Consider the following 21249-nt stretch of genomic DNA (forward strand, 5'->3'; position numbering starts at 1 on the left):
GCACTTCTTACTTAATGAATATCACATGCACACACATGAACACGAGTAACATCAAAAACCAAAGCACTGAACTGCTATATGTTAGTTTTCCTCTGATTTTTTTTTACTGAAATATAGTTGATTTACAATGTTGTGTTATTTTCAGGTGTACAGTTACACACACACACACATTCTTTTTCAGATTCTTTTCCATTATAGGTAATTACAGGAAACTGAATATAGTTCCCTGTGTTATTTTGTAGGTCCTTGCTGTTTATCTATTTTATACATAGTAGTGTGTATCTGTTGATCCCAAACTCCTAATTTATCCCTCCCCCTTTTTTCCCCTTTGGTAACCGTAAGCTTGTTTTCTATGTCTATGAGTCTAATTCTGTTTTCCTCTGATTTTTGAAAGACAAGTTGCTGTTATTGGAACTGATGAGTCAGAGGTGATGATTGCCTGTATTTAATATGTATTTGAATAAATGCCAGCATCTTCCTTTTTGTGAGTGATGACATGAGCTGTATTGCTTCTCTCCCCATTCTCCTTCGATATCTTCCGCAGTGGTGATGTGAGTGGCAGGGCCCACAGACAAAGCAGCGCCCTGAGGATGCTAACATGCTCAAGAGGACTAGCAGCCCTTGCCATCTTCCTTCTTACGCATTCCCTCAAAGTCCGACCGACAAACAGAGCCCAGCGCCAATATGCCTTCTGCCCGGAAATTCTCTGATGAAGCTCCCTGATTTGAATCCTAACTAGAAAAACCAAAGGATTCCAGCTCAGACTCCAGGGGAAGATGAATAACATAAATGGCCTTCTCCCCTGGAAAAAAAAAAATCTAATTATATGTGTATAGATTTTTTTAAAGGTTGGCACTGAATACTCAGAAATATATTAAAATCATATTTACCCTCAATAGGAAAATTGAAAAGGGAAATGATATTCTGAGACAGAAGGCCAACTCTAAAACTCGGGAGACAGCGACAGTTACAAAATGCAGGCACGTGTTGAAAGGGTATCCGTAAAATGCTGACAAGTCTTTCTCATCAGAAACGTAGGGAGAGTTCAGAAGCTAAAAACCATCATCCTTTCCCTGTTCCCTTCTGAGCATCTTCTCAGTAAGTGGAAGTTCCTTTCCTCACCTTGAGCTTAATAAAAAATCTTTTTGAACATGAGAGTTTTTTGTTGTTAGTGATGGTTATGGATTTGCTATAAATCCGTACTAAAGAATTCAACAGTTGCTAATATACTGTCATTACTAAAACTAATATAAATAATAACATAGAAAGGCAGTACAGCATAGTACTGAGAGCATAAACTAGGACTCAGAAAGTCCTGGCTTTGAGTCCCGGGTCCATTTTTACAAACTACTCGATGTAGGCAAATTATTTAAATCTTCTCAGCCTCAATATTGTTCCCACAAAATGGGATAATAATGCCAATTGTTCAAATTCAGTCTAAAAGGAGGTTTGAATTAGATGTGAAAATGTGTGTGTAAATTACATAAGTTCTCAGTAAACAGTCACTATTACTATTGTCATAAATTTGTAGCTATTATTTACTATTCAAGTTAAGATGATACGGGAAATATCTCATAGTCAAACTAGAATTTTTTCTAGTTCTTTACTCTGAACGAATGTGCTATCAAAACCCCAAACTTGGGCTTCTCTGGTGGCGCAGTGGTTGGGAGTCCGCCTGCCGATGCAGGGGACACGGGTTCGTGCCCTGGTCCGGGAAGATCCCACATGCCGCAGAGTGGCTGGGCCCGTGAGCCATGGCCGCTGAGCCTGCGCGTCCGGAGCCTGTGCTCCGCAACGGGAGAGGCCACAACAGTGAGAAGCCCGCGTACCGGAAAAAAAAAAAAAAAACCAAACTAGTTGCATGTTTTTAATTTGTTTGTAAATATTTGTCATGTTGTAACTTTTTGGAGAATCTAAAAGAAAAAAATAGTCTTTCATAATCATGCCTTGCTTTTACCACCTGCTCTGGTCTCCTACGGGGTCATTACACTGATTTTTTCAAACTGTGAAAAATGAAATGAATAAACAGGTGTCTATGAATATCTTATCATTTTTCCTGTCTTCATTCAAACTGTGAGTCTATTGGATACATGCATAATTTTTTAATTAACCAGAGAAATACTTATTGATCTGGGTCAAATCTCTATGAGATTTTATAAATATAGGTCCCAGCAAAGCAGTCCTCAAACTTAAACACTAGAGACATAATATCAAGAAGACATTTTTGCCACCAACTTTAAAAATAAATAATTGTGTTGCCTCCACATCTTAGGACACTATTCATTTAGGTTCCACAGCTTAGAATACCTAAACTTACATCTACTAAGGCCGGCAGAAAAGGTTCTTCAAAAATAAAAAGGATTCCTGAAGGTGTGCAATTGATATCACATGATGCTAAAGTAAAACCCCTGTATTTTTATTTTAATTTTATTTATTCATTTATTTACTTATTGACTGTGTTGGGTCTTCGTTGCTGTGCGTAGGCTTTCTCTAGTTGTAGAGAGTGGAGGCTACTCTTCGATGCGGTGCGTGGGCTTCTCACTGTGGTGGCCTCGCTCGTTGTGGAGCATGGGCTCTAGAGCGCAGGCTCAATAGTTGTGGCGCACAGGCCTAGCCACTCAGCGGCATGCGGGATCCTCCCAGACCAGGGCCCAAACCCGTGTCCCCTGCATTGGCAGGCGGACTCCCAACCACTGCGCCACCAGGGAAGCCCAAAACCCCTGTATTTTGATGCCTGGTCTTGTGTAACAAACTGCACCAAAATTTAGCAGCTTAAAACAACAAATATTTGATCTCACAGTTTCTATGGGCGGAAATCTGGGAGCAGCTTAGCTGGGAGATTCCAGCTCAAGAATCACCTCTCTTGGTATAACCTGCCAACCAGGGCTGCTGCCTCATCCGAAGCCTTGACTGGGAGACAATCCACTTCCAAGCTCCCTCATGGAGTTGCTGGTGGGCCTCTGGTCCTCACTGGTTGTTAGCAGGGCTTTTAGTTTTCCACTTTCTGGGCCTCTCCATAGGTTGTCTGAATGTCTTCATGACATGGCACCTGGCCTCTCCTTGTTGGCTGTTGGACTGAGGGCTGCTGTTTCTTGCCATGTGAGCCTCTCCAAGGGACAGCTGACAATATAGCAACTGGCTTCCCCAGTCAGTGAAAAGAGAGAAAGAAAGACTGAGAATGAGCCCAGCACTGAAGCCACTGAAGCCACTGAAGCCACTGTCTTTTATAACCCAATCCAGGAAGTGGCATGTCAGCACTTCTCTGTATTCTACTGACCACACAGCCAGTACTGGTACAGTGTGGGAGTGGAGGTTACTGCATGCCATCCTGGCTGCCACAGTCCTCCTATCAATTAACAGCAGAATGGGCTCTTCTCTGTTTTAAGGCTGTGGGCTTTCTCTGGCTGAAAGGAAACAGACAGCCTCCTAGTTGTGGGAAGAGTCTTCGTTAGACTAAATTCAGAGGACAAGATTTATTCACAGGCTTTTAAATGCGAAGCCATTCAAGAAGACACATATTGTAGTTACATTTCTGTAAAGAAAACGCGTTTTTTTCTATAGCTTTTCTAGGTGGAATGAAAGAAAAGATGATTCAGAAAACTCTGCTTTCACCTATACACACCACCGTCTCCAAAAATGTTTAGTTTGCGAACAAATGTAGTCAGCAGCTAAATTTTCAAGAAAAATAACTGAGTCATAGCGTTTTAAAGCTGGAAGCTACCTGGAGCCATGCCTTCATGTTATGGGTGACGAAAGGGGGAATCCTGGTTATTAACTCTCTTCCCAAGGGGACACTGAGACGGAGGCAGAATTCGGAATGGAATTCTCAAAGAGATGATAATTATAGTTATTTTTTAACCAGGAAGAGCTCAGAATTAGATTTTGTCAGTACATTGCACAGGCTTATTTTAATTCATTTAAGATCCTTAGGGAGGCCTCTCTGTGCCAAGGAAAAGAGAAATAAAGATAGGACTTGGTCCCTGTCTTCACAGAGCCCATCTTCTCAAAGGGGCGAGGGAGGGACAAGTGTCTTGAAGTGTAATGTCAAGACAACATGGGGAGTGAAAGCACACAGCGGGTAGCAATCGAAACTAACAGTGTCTGGAAGGTGATCAGTTGTGCTTTATTGACTGAGTAAGTAGGGGCAGCGTAGGCTGAGTGTCTGCAAGGCTATTTCATTTGCTAAGCTCTTGTTTCTGTCTTCCAAGTTACTTGCTAGAGTCATGAACTTTTAGATAGAGTGTAGTTAGGGAATGCTCTGAGCCCTGAGAATATTGGTCTTTCATCATAACTTAAACATTTGAGGCCTGGATTATTAATGATAATTAAAATCAAATCTGACCATTCTCCAACTTTTGCTGTATCTGTATATTCACTCACTAAGCAACTGATTAATATCTACCACATGCCAGGCACTGAGCTAGAGACTGATGATAGAGAATAAATAATGCAGGTGTGCCCCCAAGTAGGTTTTATGAAGCCCAGTTTTACTCCTCACCTTCATTCCACAGAAATTGTCACTCCTCTTTTTTCATCATTGGTAGCTTTATTTTCCACTTCTTGCTGCCAAGATTATGCCTAAACGCTACAAGGAAGTACAGACTTCAAAAGTTAACCAAAAACCCCCTGTCTTCTGGAGGTGAAAGAAAATGCGTGAAAGTATTTGGTGCTGCTGTGCTGGGTCCTCTAGAGCCACCATTCCTTGAGGAAGCCCTTTTGGGTTTGTTTCCTTAACACACAATATACAGGAGACGTTAGTCAACCTGGTGATGCCCCAGAAGGGACTTCATTCCCATAGTCTGTGCTAAGTATGTTTTCTTCCTTCACTGGTCACGAGAAACTGGTATTGGAAGGAAAGATTGGGTCATTGATGAGAGGTAAGAGCTACTTGTTTGTGTGTGTGGTTCATTGGAATATTTAGGTTTTCCCAGGACTGGCTTGTTAATGGTTGAACAAACTAAACGCCAATCAGGAGCAAACCACTTTGTTTTCCATGAATACTTCCACTTCTGTGACCTAGAGCCTTCCCTCAAATCCCATCTATTTAGGGAGAATTGGGGGACAATGGATTAATGGCATTAATATTTCCCTCTTCACCTCCTGGAGGGCTGGCATTTTTCAGGAGAAGGTGACATCAGTGTGAAACTCACCCTTCTTAAGCTTTCAGAAACATGTCTTCTTATTTAAAGATTAGATTATCCTTCTCCCATTGTTTTCCATTAGATTTTGTTTCCTTTCTCCTTTTTGGGGAAGGCCAGCTCACTATTTTTAAAAGGTGATGGACCATGTCAGGATTTAGAAAGTGAAAGGAAAGAGATTGGTTTGGATTTTCTCACTCTCTTTGTGTGCTCGAAAGCTCAATAAACTTCGAATGGTGACTGCAGGTATAGGGGTAGAGGAAAGCTTTTGTATGCTTAGAAAACCTAGGTTTCAGTTGGATTATAGAGGTAGGCAAGTCAAGACTACTTTCCATGTCAATGGATATATATCAGCCATATTCCCTTGCTGTAAGAATCAGCATGTTTAAGTATTGATAAAAAAAGTTTTAAGGGCACAATACCAGTTATCAAAAAATTGGATGAGTTTGTTGTAATGAAGACAGGACTGTACGTAGTTTATATTCAAGTTTATGAATTTTTCTGAATACCGAATAAATTGTCAAAAGGGTACTGAAACTCCATGTGAAAGAATCAGTCCAAACTGTTAATCTGCCTGATACATCTTTTTGTGATTTTTTAAAAAGACTCTAAGCAAAAATGTTAAGCTTATTCCAGCACAACTACATAGATTCATTGGGACTTGGCTATATTCATTTATGGTGTAGATCTAATGTCACATTTCTTTAGAGCAATTTACAAAATAACACAGTGTATAGCATACCTAAAGCAAGCAGTAAAACCAAGATGTGCAATTTTCATTGCGGGTTTATATAACAGGAGGGAATTTCTTTAGCCTACACTTAAAATATGAAACTAAGCAATGGTCATCGGTCAATATTTATCAGCATATATACCTCTCCAGTTTCTTTACTGGTAAATACGTGTTCTAAGAGCAGAGTAGCCTGTGGCTACTCAAGGGTTAAAATATTAATTTATTAAAATTTTCCAATTTCAACCACTTGACTTTCAGAGAAGTGGGGGATTTTCGTGAGGGACGAGGATCAGGGGATTAACAGCCTCGAATTCACAGCCGGTCAGGGAACTCATTCACCTTTTTCACAGTTATTTTGCACTCTTCACTTCTAAGCACTTAGCCTAGCACTACTTTTCCTCTACCAGACGATTGTGCATATCACAAATGACTGAAAAAGGAAAAAAGTTATCCTGTGCATTAGGAACTGAAGACAATACATCTAGCCCAGACTAAGGAATGATTGAATGAGCCGGCACTATCACTTTATCTTGTGACCGCTCTCCAATTTGGAGACATAAATGCTGTGTAATAATCTGTTGTCACACAGCCTGTGCCGCCCATCACTCTTTCTCTTCATGTCTTTTTATTTGGGTCCACATATGGATTAAAGGAGGATAAAGTAATGAACTATGCAAAATTGCCAAATTCTCCAAACACACACAGACTTTACCCAGTGGAAGCAAAAGTAGGTTGTACATTGCAAGTTGGCGGTGTCGATGGTAGATAGGCATCATCTATTGTAAATCTCTTCCCACAGGGGGATCAAGTGAATTCAAATTCAAATGATCCATCCATAATGTGTTGGCCAACGTGAAGTCCTGTAAAATTCCTCATTGCAAAAATGGAATAATGCTTTAAATATAAGCTATTTGTCAGAATTATACTAACAGCAAGGTACATTTAGATATCAAAAGGTAATATAATCCAAAAAGACTCATGTACCACAATGTTCATTGCAGCACTATTTACAATGGCCAGGATATGGAAGCAACCTAAGTGTCCATCGACAGATGAATGGATAAAGAAGCTGTGGCACATATATACAATGGAATATTACTCAGCCATAAAAAGAAACAAAATTGAGTTATTTGTAGTGAGGTGGATGGACCTAGAGTCTGTCATACAGAGTGAAGTAAGTCAGAAAGAGAAAAACAAATACCATATGCTAACACATATATATGGAATCTAAAAAAAAAAAAAAGGTTCTGAAGAACCTAGAGGCAGGACAGGAATAAAGATGCAAATGTAGAGAATGGACTTGAGGACACGGGGAGGGGGAAGGGTAAGCTGGGACGAAGTGAGAGAGTGGCATGGACATATATACACTACCAAATGTAAAATAGATAGCTAGTGGGAAGCAGCTGCGTAGCACAGGGAGAACAGCTAGGTGCTTTGTGACCACCTAGAAGGGTGGGGTAGGGAGGGTGGGAGGGAGACGCAAGAGGGAGGGGATATGGGGATATATGTATATGTATAACTGATTCACTTTGTTATACAGTAGAAACTAACACAACAATGTAAAGCAATTATACTCCAATGAAGATGTTAAAAAAAAAAGGTAATGAATTTAGGGAATATGGGACTTACATAACTTAAAAATTTTGGCTAGAGGTATTAATTTAATTAAAGATACAAAGGACTTTCAGTACCCAGAGAAGACTATTTGCATTTTAGAAAATTATCACAGCTTGTTATATAATTGCAGCCACTGGGGCTGGAGGCCTTCAACAATACCCCAAGTTTTCTTCTCTCTCCCGCTTCTGTAATGGTAATCCACTTCCCCTTCAAAGTCTCCCAGCGTGTTGCTTCCTATAACTTGCATCTTCTTACAAGAAGCAAGTTGGTGGGCTCATTAATAGAAAACTTACAGAGAGGGTTCACTACATATTGATCTAATTAAACGTTTTTGAATCAGGACAACAATAACAATGGGATTAATTATTGTAATTTGTGCAGCCGAAGTATATACATAAATAGGTAATCTTTATTTTTCAGCATTGCCGGTGGAAAATGAATTTCAGACATTAGGACCTGGGAGAGCCCGGAGTTGCAGCTGCGGAGTGAGAGCCCCTCCCATGGTTCTGGCCAGCAGCCCTGACATCCTTGCACAAAGTAATCACAGATCACAGCATTTAATCACTGAAAACAAGCACTCCAGAGGACAGCAGTGTCAATATCCCACTCTCTCATTATCTGTTTGGATTGCACATCCACACTGTCAGATAAACAGAGTGGAAAATTAAGATTAAAAATATGGTAATTTCATTTCAGGCAGCAGGCATCACTCACTGCCCCTATTATGCTATTGATTACCTCTGAATTCAATTTTTCTTTCAATGCAAACTTTAATCTGTTTGCTACCCAGCAATTCAACTCCCCAAGGGCTATTTGAGAGTAAGTAACCATTTAATCTGATGCTAACTGAAAAATCACCGTCCTTAATGAATTGTGTAAATCATTCAGCTCTAAAGCACCTTTGACTTCTATTTCATTTTTTATTTTCTACTCAATATAGGAAAGGATCGGCGTGTGAATAATTACAAAGTAGCAAGTATTTTTACATAGAGCAAATATGATAAAAACCCTATTGTAGTGGGGCATGTGTAATGAACAGTACTTTTTAATTTCAGAATAGCTATTCATTAAAAAAGAATGGAAGATTAAAAAGAGAGGCTCAAAGCTCAAGGTAAAAGTTGATAGACATTGTAATTACATGGTTAATTTCAAAGATTTATATGCTGTTATGATTTAAAAGGAATTTTTATGACCTGACATTTTCATTTGAGAAGATTTTTTTATTTAAAATTAATCTTCGCGCTCCTATTCTTAATTATTTCTTGGCAAGCGATAAATGCGAATACAAAAAAAAAATGTCCTATATCAAATTTTAAGCAGAATAAATGCATGCGAATTTTCGAACAGCAATAAAGTGGTTTTTACTTATTTGAATTGCTTTCCATAGAAATCCCAGGCTGGAGGAATTTGTGGGAAAGGGCTGGAAATTATTGGCCCATTTAAGGGCGCAGCAATCTTACTGCAACGCAGCGTTTCTGACATTTCAAAACATCAAATTGGAGAGAGGGTTTTGCTCCAGAGATCTGATTGTCTCTCGAGCCGGAGTTAAGAGTTTTCAACAGGTTTTCTTCCCGGCTCATCCCAGACCCCGAGGGCTCCCTCGGAGCGGGGGTGGGGTGTTGGGCCGTCTCGGCCTCCCTCTTCCATCCGCGCGGGTGTAGCCGGAGCCGGAACCGGGCAATCGCCCGCGCGGGTGGCACCTCTGCCGAGATCGGGGCGCCGGGGAGGCCCGGCGGTCTGTCATTCGGCAGCTCCCTGCAGACTGATGACTCTGCGCTTCCCCTATGGCGAGCCCCGCAAAGCGTAGGGCTGCTGGGACAACGTGGCGGGGGTCCTAATTACCCGGCCTACGGGGCACCGCACGGCCGTGGAGGGTGGCACCCGGGGCCGGGCAGCGTCTGGGGCCTCTGTAGCCCAGCCCCCCCAATCATGCATCCGCGAGGTCGAGGCCAGGGCTCCCCTCACTCCCTCGGCCTCGTTGCGGGCGACTGCGGCTGCCAGCGGGGCCGCTCCCGACGTTTGGGGACGAAGGCAGACAGGCATTTCGTCCCTCTTCTCTTTGGGGCGCTTCCACGCTCCACCGGGGCAGGGGCGCTGGCAGGCCTCGCTTCCCCATCTTCCCCTCCAACTTCTGTTCCTCCGCACGTTTGGGGCACGGTCCCCGGCTCCCCCTTGTGCCGTCGGCCCAGTTCCGCGGGGGCCTCTCACGGGGGCTCTGCGCGCTCGGGCGGGGAGGAGGAGGGATACTTAGAGGGAAACCAGGGCGGGGTGCCTAGACGGGGGCCCGCTGTCGGGGAGCAGAGCGAAGCAAAGAGCAGGCAGCGATGACATCCTCCAGTCCCAGGAGGGGCGAGGTGGTGCTCTCCCCGGGCGAAAGGGGGAACCCCGAGGGAACGCCGGGACAGACCCAGCAACACCCGGCGCGGGGTGCGCGCAGCTCGCTCGTGTCCCAACCCGCAGGCAGGGGCTGTGCTTATGCGCAGCGCCTCCGCCTCCGCAGAGAGCGCCGGCTGCGGCGGCCGCCGTGCGCCCCGGGGCAGCTTCGTGGACGGTCTCCAGACGCTTGCGAGGTTTCCCGTCCCTGCACTCCGCAGCCCGCATGCAGGAGTCGTCCAACCCCGGCTCTGCGGGTCTGCGTTCAGGAGCCCACATCGTCACCGTGGCACTTCCCGCTCAACCTTTCCCTTCCCCGGGGGGAGGGGGGGCGGGGGAGGACGGAAGAGAGGGAGAAAAGAAAGACCAGCGCGAGGGCCTAAGCAAGGAAGTCATTTCAGCTCCGTCTGAGCTGCCCTTTGGCTGCAACTCCGGGTAACTTAAGAGGAGCCTTCACAAAGCTCGAGGCTCGGGAGGAGTCCTGGGGTGGAATGTACAAAAGTCAGTTGTGCCGGCCAAAAACGGAGAATGAAATTCTATCCTGCACCCAGCCCTTGCTCTGAAATTCTGAACTTGAGCTGGTGGGTGTTATTTCAGGTCAGCCATGGTTCTGAGAAGGTAGGAGGGCAAACTCCTCCCTTGGTGGGTTTCGCCTCTTGAACCTTAAAGTACAAACCACTTTAGACTACAGGACGGTCAGGGCGCCCCCGATCAAAACCCTGTAATTTGCCCTATGGATTTCCACTTGCTCGGGGGGTGTAACAACTCTGTAGGCTTGGTTTTAATTTTTTTTTTTTTTTTGAATCAACATTAGCAAAGACTTACTTCATTCATTAGATATTTATTGAGCATCAGACATGGTGCTAGGCAGAACCCGGTCACGGTTCAGGCAGTTTTTTAAAACATTTTATTTTGTTGAAAGCAATGAGCGGCTGCATAAGAATACTTAATGTATTTTAAATACATGCATTACTTCTCCAACTGGCTATAATAGCTTCCTTAGAACTCGTCTGAATTATACTGTCATTGATGGTTTAAAGACTGTGGATGCTACAAATTATCAACTACTAGGTACTGCCCTGAAGATGATCTCAGCTCTGAACTTGGAGCTACGACTTTTTAAGTGTATTTAAAATTGTAACCCTTAATAGAATGCGAAGCTGGAAATTCTGATGGGTTTTGATGTAGCGCATATTTTGACTACACATCCATCCTTATGTTGCACACGTACATTTTAAGAAAAAGTTTTATTTGCTTTTTCCAAAATTTCCAAAGGCCAGCATGTCCATGAGACAGCACATTTTCCAATTTTTAAATATTGAATTAAATGCAAACCTCAAAAGGAAAAGAAAAGAAAAAGCAACATTTGTTCTGATCTTTGCTCTAAAATTGCCGGAGCCAATTTATTTTTTAGTTGCTGATTTTTATCATTTATTTATTTATTTTTGGGTGTGTTGGGTCTTCATTTCTGTGCGAGGGCTTTCTCTAGTTGCGGCGAGCGGGGGCCACTCTTCATCGCGGTGCACGGGCCTCTCACTGTCGCGGCCTCTCTTGTTGCGGAGCACAGGCTCCAGACACGCAGGCTCAGTAGTTGTGGCTCACAGGCCCAGTTGCTCCGCGGCATGTGGGATCTTCCCAGACCAGGGCCTGAACCCATGTTCCCTGCATTGGCAGGCAGATTCTCAACCACTGCGGCACCAGGGAAGCCCTAGCTGTTGATTTTTAAAGGAACCCTTTCACTGAGAGGTGGAATGTCAAGGAGCTGGGCCCAGTAGGTTTGCATTTTCTCAATCTGAAAACACATGCAAAGGAGCAGCATTTGTAAACTTGGACCTATGACAGTGTATGTAGATGGAATACTTAATAAATGCAAAACCTTTTTAAATATTAATAGTCTGTCATGTGTCATATAATACGATAAAAATGCAGGTTTCTGTTCTTCAGTCTCTCTCCTCTGACGTCAAGTGAATTGTATTGAAGTCTTATAATACTGAAGATACACTATTAGTACTGAAAAACTGAAGATTTCCTACCATCAGCCTATATTTTCTTGATCTTTTTTTGAAATTATGTTTTGCTGTGAAAATGGTCATTTCTTCTGGTCTGGATACTGGGTGACAGGAATCAGAGAACAGGTTGTTAGGAATACAGGCATACTTCATTTTATTGTGCTTCACTTTACTGCATTTCGCAGATACTGTGTTTTTTACAAATTGAAGGTTTACAGCAACCCCGTGTTGAGCCTCTATCAGCACCATTTTTCCAACAGCATTTGCTCACCTCATGTCCCTGTGTTGCATTTTGGTAATTCCCACAATATTTCAAACTCTTTCATTATTGTTACATTTGTTATGGTGATCTGTGATCGGTGATCTGTGATCAGTGGTCTCTGATGTTACTACTACACTCATTGAAGGCTTAGATGATGGTTAGCAGTTTTTAGCAATAAAGTATTTTTTAATTAAGATATATAAATTGCTTTTTTAGACATTATGCCATTGCACATTCAACAGACTACAGTATCAATATAACTTTTTATGAGCCCTGAGAAACCAAACCGTTTGTGTGCCTTGCTGTATTGCTATATTTGCTTTATTTCAGTGGTCTGGAACTGAACCCCCAATATCTCCAAGGTATGCTCATACTAAGACAATCAATAATCAGGTTGCTACTGTTGGGATAAGGCTTAATTCCTTTATTAGTGGAGTTTTTTCCTCCTCTGTCCCTCACGTACGTTTTAAAAATGGCCATGCGCATGAGTACATTTAACATACAAATATCACTTTCCCTTGATTTTATTTTATTTTATTTTATCTTCATTTATTTTTCAAATTTTTGGCTGCGTTGTATCTTCATTGCAGTGCGCGGGCTTCTCACTGCAGTGGCTTCTCTTGTTGCGGAGCATGGGCTCTAGGCGTGCGGGCTTCAGTAGTTGTGGCACATGGACTCAGTAGTTGTGGCTCGCGGGCTCTAGAGCTCAGGCTCAGTAGTTGTGGTGCACGGGCTTAGCGGCTCTGTGGCATGTGGGATCTTCCTGGACTAGGGCTCGAACCCGTGTCCCCTGCATTGGCAGGCGGATTCTCAACCACTGCACCACCAGGGAAGCCCCTCTCTTGATTTTAAAAATCTAACATTGGGAAATAAGAAGTGGCATTAAAAGAGCTGTCATTTCCAGTAAAACGGTGAGAGTTAATTTGGAAAACAGGCCCTGCTGGTTCTCCTGGTGAAACATTTCTAAATCAAAAGCTGATCTGACCATCAAACCCCAGAACCAGGAAGCACTTAGGATCTCCATCAGGGAAGGACCGTCAGTGACACTGACCAGAAAGAAAGCGGGGGCGTCCATCTGGGGCAGATGAGGACCAACCAGAAACTCTGCAGAGGGGATCCCACACATCTGAGCTCCCAGGACAGGGGACCAGCCGCTTGCTGAATGCTTATCCATAGAGAGTAGATGTTCTGCTCCGAGAACCATGTACAGAAAATAAATGACAAACGTGTTCATTGTTAGTCTAGATGAGGGAGTTCTCTCAAACTTTTGCAAGGAGGTAGGGAAATACATTTAAAAAAAATGTATTTTGGGCTTCCCTGGTGGCGCAGTGGTTGAGAGTCCGCCTGCCGATGCAGAGGACATGGGTTCGTGCCCCAGTCCGGGAAGATCCCACATGCCACGGAGCGGCTAGGCCCGTGAGCCATGGCCGCTGAGCCTGCGCGTCCGGAGCCTGTGCTCCCCAACGGGAGAGGCCACAACAGTGAGAGGCCCGCGTACCGCAAAAAAAAAAAAAAAAAAGTATTTTAAAGGTGTGGGTATAAACTATAGGAATGCTTAAAACTGGATGAAAAGGATAGGGAAGAGAAAAGATATCAGGACTTGGGCGCCATTTATTCATTTATTTGTTCAATAAATGTTTATTGAGCACCAACTAGCTCCAGGCACTGGTCAAACTTTGCAGATACGAGCCTTTCCTGAATAGAGCTAACATTGCATTCATTAAAATCAATGCCTCCTATTGGTTGCATTGCTAAGAGAGAAAAAGCAATTCATAGTTTATGACGAGGTGCTGACTCTGTGCTTTGCTTTAGGACTGTAGTGTCCCTCAGGTCAAGAGAACCAAAGAAATTCCAAATGGAGTTTGGCCCATTGATTCACTCAAAGTCAGTCCCCAAAGGCTGTCCAGACTCATCAGCTTTCTCATAGAGGAAAATGTACATTTCAAGCCCCTACCCCTGTGATGGTAGTGTTAGAAACATTAGCTCATTTAATCCACAAGTGACACCTCAAGATTGTTATTATCACCTTCTCACAGGTAAGGAAACTGAGGCTCAGAGATGTTAAATTTCTTACTCAAGCCACACAGCTGTTTAGTGGGAGAAGTATGTTTTGAATCCAAATCGATCCTCCCAAAGTCTGTCCTCCTCCAGCATGAGAATCTGTGGAGCTGTATGGAGTCACCTTATAAACTGCAAGATATTATATACATGTAAGTAAGAAACCTCTGTTAGGCATTAATTCTGAGTTTATTTTTAAATAGCAATTCTTCTAGTCATGAAGTAAAAGACATGACTATCATTTCATTATTGTTAGTGAAATTATTCCTAAGCATCTTCCTCTCATGTGATTTTTTTCACTTGAATTTTAATATAGAAATGGATTAAAAATAATTTATCTTTTTATCCTTAGATATCTATCATAACATGGTTCCTGTCCCAAGATGGCTTGTTCCAAAAAAAATTTGTGTGCTCAAGCTAATACCTCTGACCTAGTCTCCGTTGTGTTATTCTACTATGTTAAAGACTGGGTTTCTTCTAATTAAGGCACTCCTCCAAAAAGAACTCAAATAGCATGAAAACATCAGAATCATTTCCAGCTACTTATGGATTGCACTTTTTATACAACACCACAGCTATTAAGTAAATTTTCTTTATAATCACCTTCTGTAATTCGCAGAAGAGTTAAGGGTCATCTGAATGTCAAAGAGCATCCTTGGGACAGAAGGGATCTTTGCAGTTTAATGATCACACTCTGGAAAAATACTAATGAATCTTTGGAACCTGGGCAAATGCTACTGATGCGGGAAGTTTCTCGGAGCATTGATTGGTGGAGCAGGCAGTGACATCACAGGCTCAACCAAATAAACGTTGAGCTCTGCAAAACTTAGTCCGTTGTTTCCTTTTTCTGAGGAGGTTGGAATCAACCAAATTGAAAGAGTCAACTGTAGTGATTCCATTATATGGGATGAACCATTTGCTAAGGAGAATCCAAGATCTCATAGGTAATTTGAAAGAAAGATGCAATATTGAATGATTCACATAAGTTTATAAGGCAATAAAGACATAACAATAAATGTTAAAATGTTTATTTCCTTCTCTAAAGTTTTCTTGCCAGTCCCACTTCCTCCCTGTGTGCCTACATGCAGTTGTGTCCACGGTGAAGGTTACTTTGTAGGTTGGTTCTTAATCACTATTGTTGAGCTTCGCTCTGTGGACGCTTCCAAAACCACTGTATTCCTTTTTCAACATCTGTCTGGAGCTGAGTTTTCTGTTAACCTAATAGCATCTTTTCATGAAAGCCCTTCATTTGTACAGCGTTTTGCAATTTACAAAGGGCTTCCACAAATGTTCTCTTGTTTTGGTCTTCATAACACCATTGGGGGCTAGGAAAGGCTGCTGACGTTTTCTTCGATTTGCAAATCGAGACAGGAGGCACCTGAGACACAGAGAGATGCCCTAACTCTTCCATGTAAGACAGCCAGGGAGTGCTGGCACCAGGCCTCCTCCTTCCAACGCCAGTAATCTTTCCACGAACCATGCTACTTCTGCGTGGAAACCAGTTTGGGTTCCCCATTGAGCTGTCAAATTTCCCATTTAAAAGTTTCAAGACCTACATGGACATATAAACGATAGCATTATCAAGCTTTATTAACAGAAAGAGAGAAAGTTCAACTCTCCATTTCCCACGAGACCTTTTAAAGTGATCTTTAATTCTTCAAATCATTTTTTACTTCTGACCAGATGGCATAATATACAATCTGGGCTTGATGGAAACATGTTTATTTTCAGTCAGCTTAAACTCCTGCTTCTACTCTATAGGATATTTCAGGTTCATATTCAAAAGCTGCTTAGCTGTCCAGCTATTGGTCTCTTGGTCAGTGGGGAGAGTGAATTATGCTAAAATAGTGCCAGCTTAGCTGAATTTTAAGGAGTTATTCACATGAACAAAATGTTTAGAGCTTGCATTCTACCAGGCATGTGTATCTGATGCTAGGTGCTGATTTCTTTTCTTTTTTTTTTTTTTTAGTTACTTAAGGAGATTCTCTTTTTCCCCTACCCTTAAATATGCATCTTGAGCTGGTCTGTCTCCAGCAATTTAACACTTTGGAAGGATAGTCCACATCCCTGCCCTAAGATGATGGACACTGCTGATCCTGTATCCAGCCACATCTGCAGCATCTCGGCCTACACCCAGGGTGTTAACCAGATTATTTTTCTATCACTCTCGCCCACACTGCATATGCTGAATACTGTATCTCTAAACTGACCAGCCCACTCTCACAGCCTGAGCCTCTATTATCGGCAGCTACAGGATGCATATTTTTATTTAGTTTCTCGTCCTTAGGGAATCCTCCTCTCTCTGTACCCTCCCCTGAGTAACAAAATCTTTGGATTTTTCCCTTTTCTGTTACATCTCCTGAAATACTCATCTTTGAATGTGTATTGAGAATGGTTACAGAAAGCTGTCCCACAAGAGTAACGTGCCCCTGCCTGCTTTGAATTCTGGCGCACGATGACAATGCGATTATGTTATGCATGCCTGCCTTGTGTCTTCTGGCTGGTTGTAGTCCCAGTGCATCTCTTGCTGCAGTTTCCATACGCACAGCAGCTCACAAGCTGTTCGAAAATGTGTGTTCTTCTTTATTGCACATCCTTGCCTGTTTGCTTTGGACGTGCGTTTCTGTACCAGTCTCCTGGTCAAGGCACAAGTTAACTATTCCTTAACCGCCAGTATCGGGACAGTTCTGCAAACCATCCCACACAAAGTAGCAGGTTTATATTTGCACGCTGAGTGCTTTAGTATAGACAATAAGAGAGGTGCTAAGATGCCACTGAGAATGATGGCTTAGGTGCAGCAGGTGTGCAGTAAGCAGACTGGCTTCCCTGTAAGCAGCACACTTCATCGCAGAGGCAAACTCGGGATTTGGAAAGAAGGGCAGCAGTGGAGGGGTACCTGCTCTTAGCCCAAAATGCCCCTAGCATGGCATAGCCTTGCTTTGCAACTGAATCTGTAAGGTGATACATTTATTCCAATGTTGTTCAAAAAGAACTATTCTTTACTCCTATTTACGTTTTTCAGACTACTATAAAATTGCTAAAGGTGTATGTATAATCCACTCTGTTTATCCTGATGATTTCGATCCTTTGAAAGAGAGCAGTTGATGAGCCAGGGATCTGAGGTACGATTTTGTTTACTTTCTAGATAAAGATTTTAGGAACAAATGAGCGTTTTGCCAACTATGATTTACCCAAGAGAAAGTGTGACTAAAATCATCTTAAGCACAAGAAGCTTTCTCTGACTCAACAGTGGAAGCAGGCTCGTCTTTCCCCAGGAGCAGACTCACTCAAGTGGCTCTGCTTATCATCACTCTTCATTAGGGAGAATTTGCACTTGGACTTGGTAAAGAAGGATGACAAAACCTTTGACAAATCATTATCAGGATTCCCACTTTACAGGCCGAGCAAAGGAGGCCCAAGGAGGTCAAGTGATGCGTCAACGGTCATGGAGAAGCCTCTATTTTTATCCGAGTGTTTCCACAGCGCCCCGCTTTGCAGGGACAAGGATGCGTTCCCACGGAGCAGGAGGGGCAAAAGGAAGAGGCGTGGCTTCTGATACAGAGAAACCGCCAGGGAGGCCAGGTCAAGCCTGCCTCAAGGGGACAATGGAATTGACTGGTAACCAACTACCCACGTTTACTCACAGAAAGGGAATAACGAAAATATTCATCCAATTAATGAATAGATTTTTACCAAGGAGCTGCTGTGTAAATGGCATTGTTCCAGGCATCCTGTGGAAAAGTAAAAGAAATATTAAATTGGTCTCCTAGGAGCTTTCCATATAAGCATGTGGCTTCTATGCATGTAAGTATGACTAAATACGTGCAGAGCATCCAACCATGAAGTCCCAGCGTAATTACTGGGCCATAGTAGGTACTCAATAAAAGTTTGTCAAGCTAATAGTTATTCACTCACTTCCAAGCCTGAACTCACACTCTGCAAGTGGGTGGTGTGTGTGATTTGACTGTGTAAGGTTTATATAGTAGGTTTTAGGGGGGTAAGACTTAAGTTGGTTTTTGAAGTAAGCTTTAACAAATTTTTTAAACTTAAATTTTCAAATAATTTCTGACTTTAAAAAACTTGCAAATACAGTAAGAGAATTCCTATATACCCCGCACTCCTCTTCTTCAAATGTTAACATCTTGCACAACCACAGAGCAATTATCAAATTAACATTGTTGCAGTATTGTTAACTGCTCTATGGACCTTATGAAAATATCACCCATTGTCCTACTTATGGTCATTATCTGATCTAGGATCCAGGATTTAATCTAGGATCAGGCATTGTATTCAGCTGTCATGTTTCCTTACTTCTAATCTGAATCAGTTCCTTCCACAGTCTTTCTTTGTCTTTCATGACCTTGACACTTTTTGAAGAGCGCTGGCCAGTTATTTTGCAGAATGTCCCTCCATGTGAATTTGCCTGATATATCCTCTCGATTAAATTTAGATTATGTCTTTTTGGCAAGAATTCCACAAATCACTGTTGTGCCCTTGTCAGGCTCACAATGTTACCGTGTCTCGTTACAGGTGGTGTTAGCTTTGACCATTTGGTTATGGTGGTATCTGATAAGTTTCTCCAACAAAGAGTTATTCTTTTCCTTTTGTAATTATTGAATTTCGCACAGGAATATGCTTCGAGGCTTTGTAATGTCCTGTTTCTTATTGTGATTTTGCCCACTAATTTTATCATCCACCCATGATTCTTGCCTATGACAATTATTACTGTGATGTTTGCCAAATGGTAATTTTCTATTTCCGTCATTCCTCCCACACGTATTAATCAGAATTCGACTATAAAGAAAAGCTTTCTCTTATCCCATTTATTTACTTATTGAGCTGTTTTTAAAGTAAAGAATAGGATTTCATGAAGGCAGAGTGCTAAGCACTAACTCATAGGGTGGAAAGAGGGAACGTTGGGTGAGAAATGATCATCAAGATGAGTGAAACAGAAAACAGAAGCTGGGCCCGAGATCAGAAGTGTCATTTACTGAGCGTAGAAAATGACAGCCTTTTAACAGGTTCTGCAAAGGCAGGACCACAATCAAAGGGATAGGCAAATTAGGAAAACTGATGGCAGAGGCTGGCAATGAAGTACAAGGTACTTAAGGACACAGGGGACTGGAGAAGGCTGAGTCAAATCATAAAAGAGGCAAAGATGATTCTGCAGACCTTGATGACAAGTCAGGGCAAGGAGAGCAGTGGGCACTCCCGATGGGGACTGAATGGGTGGGAAGTGCTGAGGATTTCGTAGGAAAATACAAAGAACCCCCTTGAGTTAGGATTAGCTCCAACTGTAAAGCATCCATAGATGTCCTAGAATCTGAGAAATGAAGGCGTGTGAGCAACCAGTGCTGGAGGGCAGGGCATTCCCAAAATCCACCTGGAGAGACATGGATGCTTTATTTCTTGAGGTCATCTCAGCCAGAGTGAGTCCATGTCTCTTTACCAGGTAATATTGGGCAGGACCAAACCACTCCTGAGAGTATTTTTCTACTTCCCTAACTTTTTGCATTTCTTTAAAAGAAGAGAGGAAACATCCAGGGTCCATGGTAATACCGTGCTGTCCTCCCGCCCCCATTCCCCTCGTGAGCCTGGTATATGGAATCTGCTTTGTGTTGCCACCCTGCCCAGCAGCAGGCAGAGAACTCGGTGAGCTGGAGGGAACATACAAGGTTATTCTTATTCCCTCTTCTCCGCGAGCCTCTCCCCAAAGAAATTTGGTTGAGCACCATCTCAGGCCCGGAGTCTCTCTCCTAGAGTCCTGACAGGGCCAGACCTTGTGCTCCATGTAAACAGTTATTGAAATGTAGCCTTGGGGACAGTGGGAACCTGAACAAAATGGCACTTGAGTAGCACTCAATGAATGGCAGCCGTGATTAACATTCCTGGGGAATATGTGTCACTGATTCACTTCGTTATACAGCAGAAACTAACACACCATTGTAAAGCAATTAGACTCTAATAAAGATGTTAAAAAAAAAGTTACTTCATCTTTGAGGGAGGGTGGGAAGAAGGGAGACACAAGAGGGAAGAGATATGGGAACATATGTATATGTATAACTGATTCACTTTGTTATACAGCAGAAACTAACACACCATTGTAAAGCAATTAGACTCCAATACAGATGTAAAAATATATATATATATTATTGGGGAAACTGGAGGTCCCATGGCCGGGTTCCCATGCTCCTTGGTTTATAATCCAGTAATCTATTTTTTTCTCATGATCACCCAGATGGCCTTTATACACCACCGCCATCCACTTTAATTCTGTTATTCTCAGGAAATTGGATAATGTCTATTAGCAAGAATGTGATGCATATGGGTACAGATTATTAAGATATCATCTATTCAGAATGTCATAATATTATATTCAAGTATCCGTGAGTAAAAACCAAAGTTCAACAAACCAAAACAAGTCCTAGCACCAGGTGAGTAAAACTGTCCTTGACCGCTGGTTTCTCATCATACACATATAGCCCTTTCCTAATTCACCCCGTGTCTGGGAGGATCATCCTCCTGCATGGTCATACCACAGTATGTACTTCGTTCCTTTATTTTTACAAGTGTGGTTTAGTTTCAATTATTTATGATAATTTTTAATAGCATATATTATCCAAATAATGATGACCTGGTATTATGAGACCTTACTGAAGATCACTGTTATTAAGTCTTGCTGAGAAGTGGGGCATGGCTGCCAAACTTAATAGGAATTACAGGGTTACGGGGCTCAAAGCAAGGCACGGCAGGATTCAGCAGTTCAATCCAGTCCGTGAGACTCTTAGAGCCAGTGGAGCCTAGAAGCAGATCTGGGGAAGGAATTTAGTAAGTGGGAAGTATTGTCAAGGGGCCGGGTGCCAGGAATCTCATAGATTCATTCATTAATTATGGACTGTGAATCCCTTAAACTAAGAGTAAGAAGTCTTTGCCTAATTCAAACATATGCCTAGATTCAGTGAATGAATGTGTGTGTGTGTGTCCTCTAATTACATGCAGAAAATCAGAACAAAGATATTGGGTTGGCCAGAAAGTTCGTTTGCGTTTTTCCGAAGGTCA

The sequence above is a fragment of the Globicephala melas genome, chromosome 18 (assembly GCF_963455315.2).
Source record: "Globicephala melas chromosome 18, mGloMel1.2, whole genome shotgun sequence".
Taxonomy (NCBI): domain Eukaryota; kingdom Metazoa; phylum Chordata; class Mammalia; order Artiodactyla; family Delphinidae; genus Globicephala; species Globicephala melas.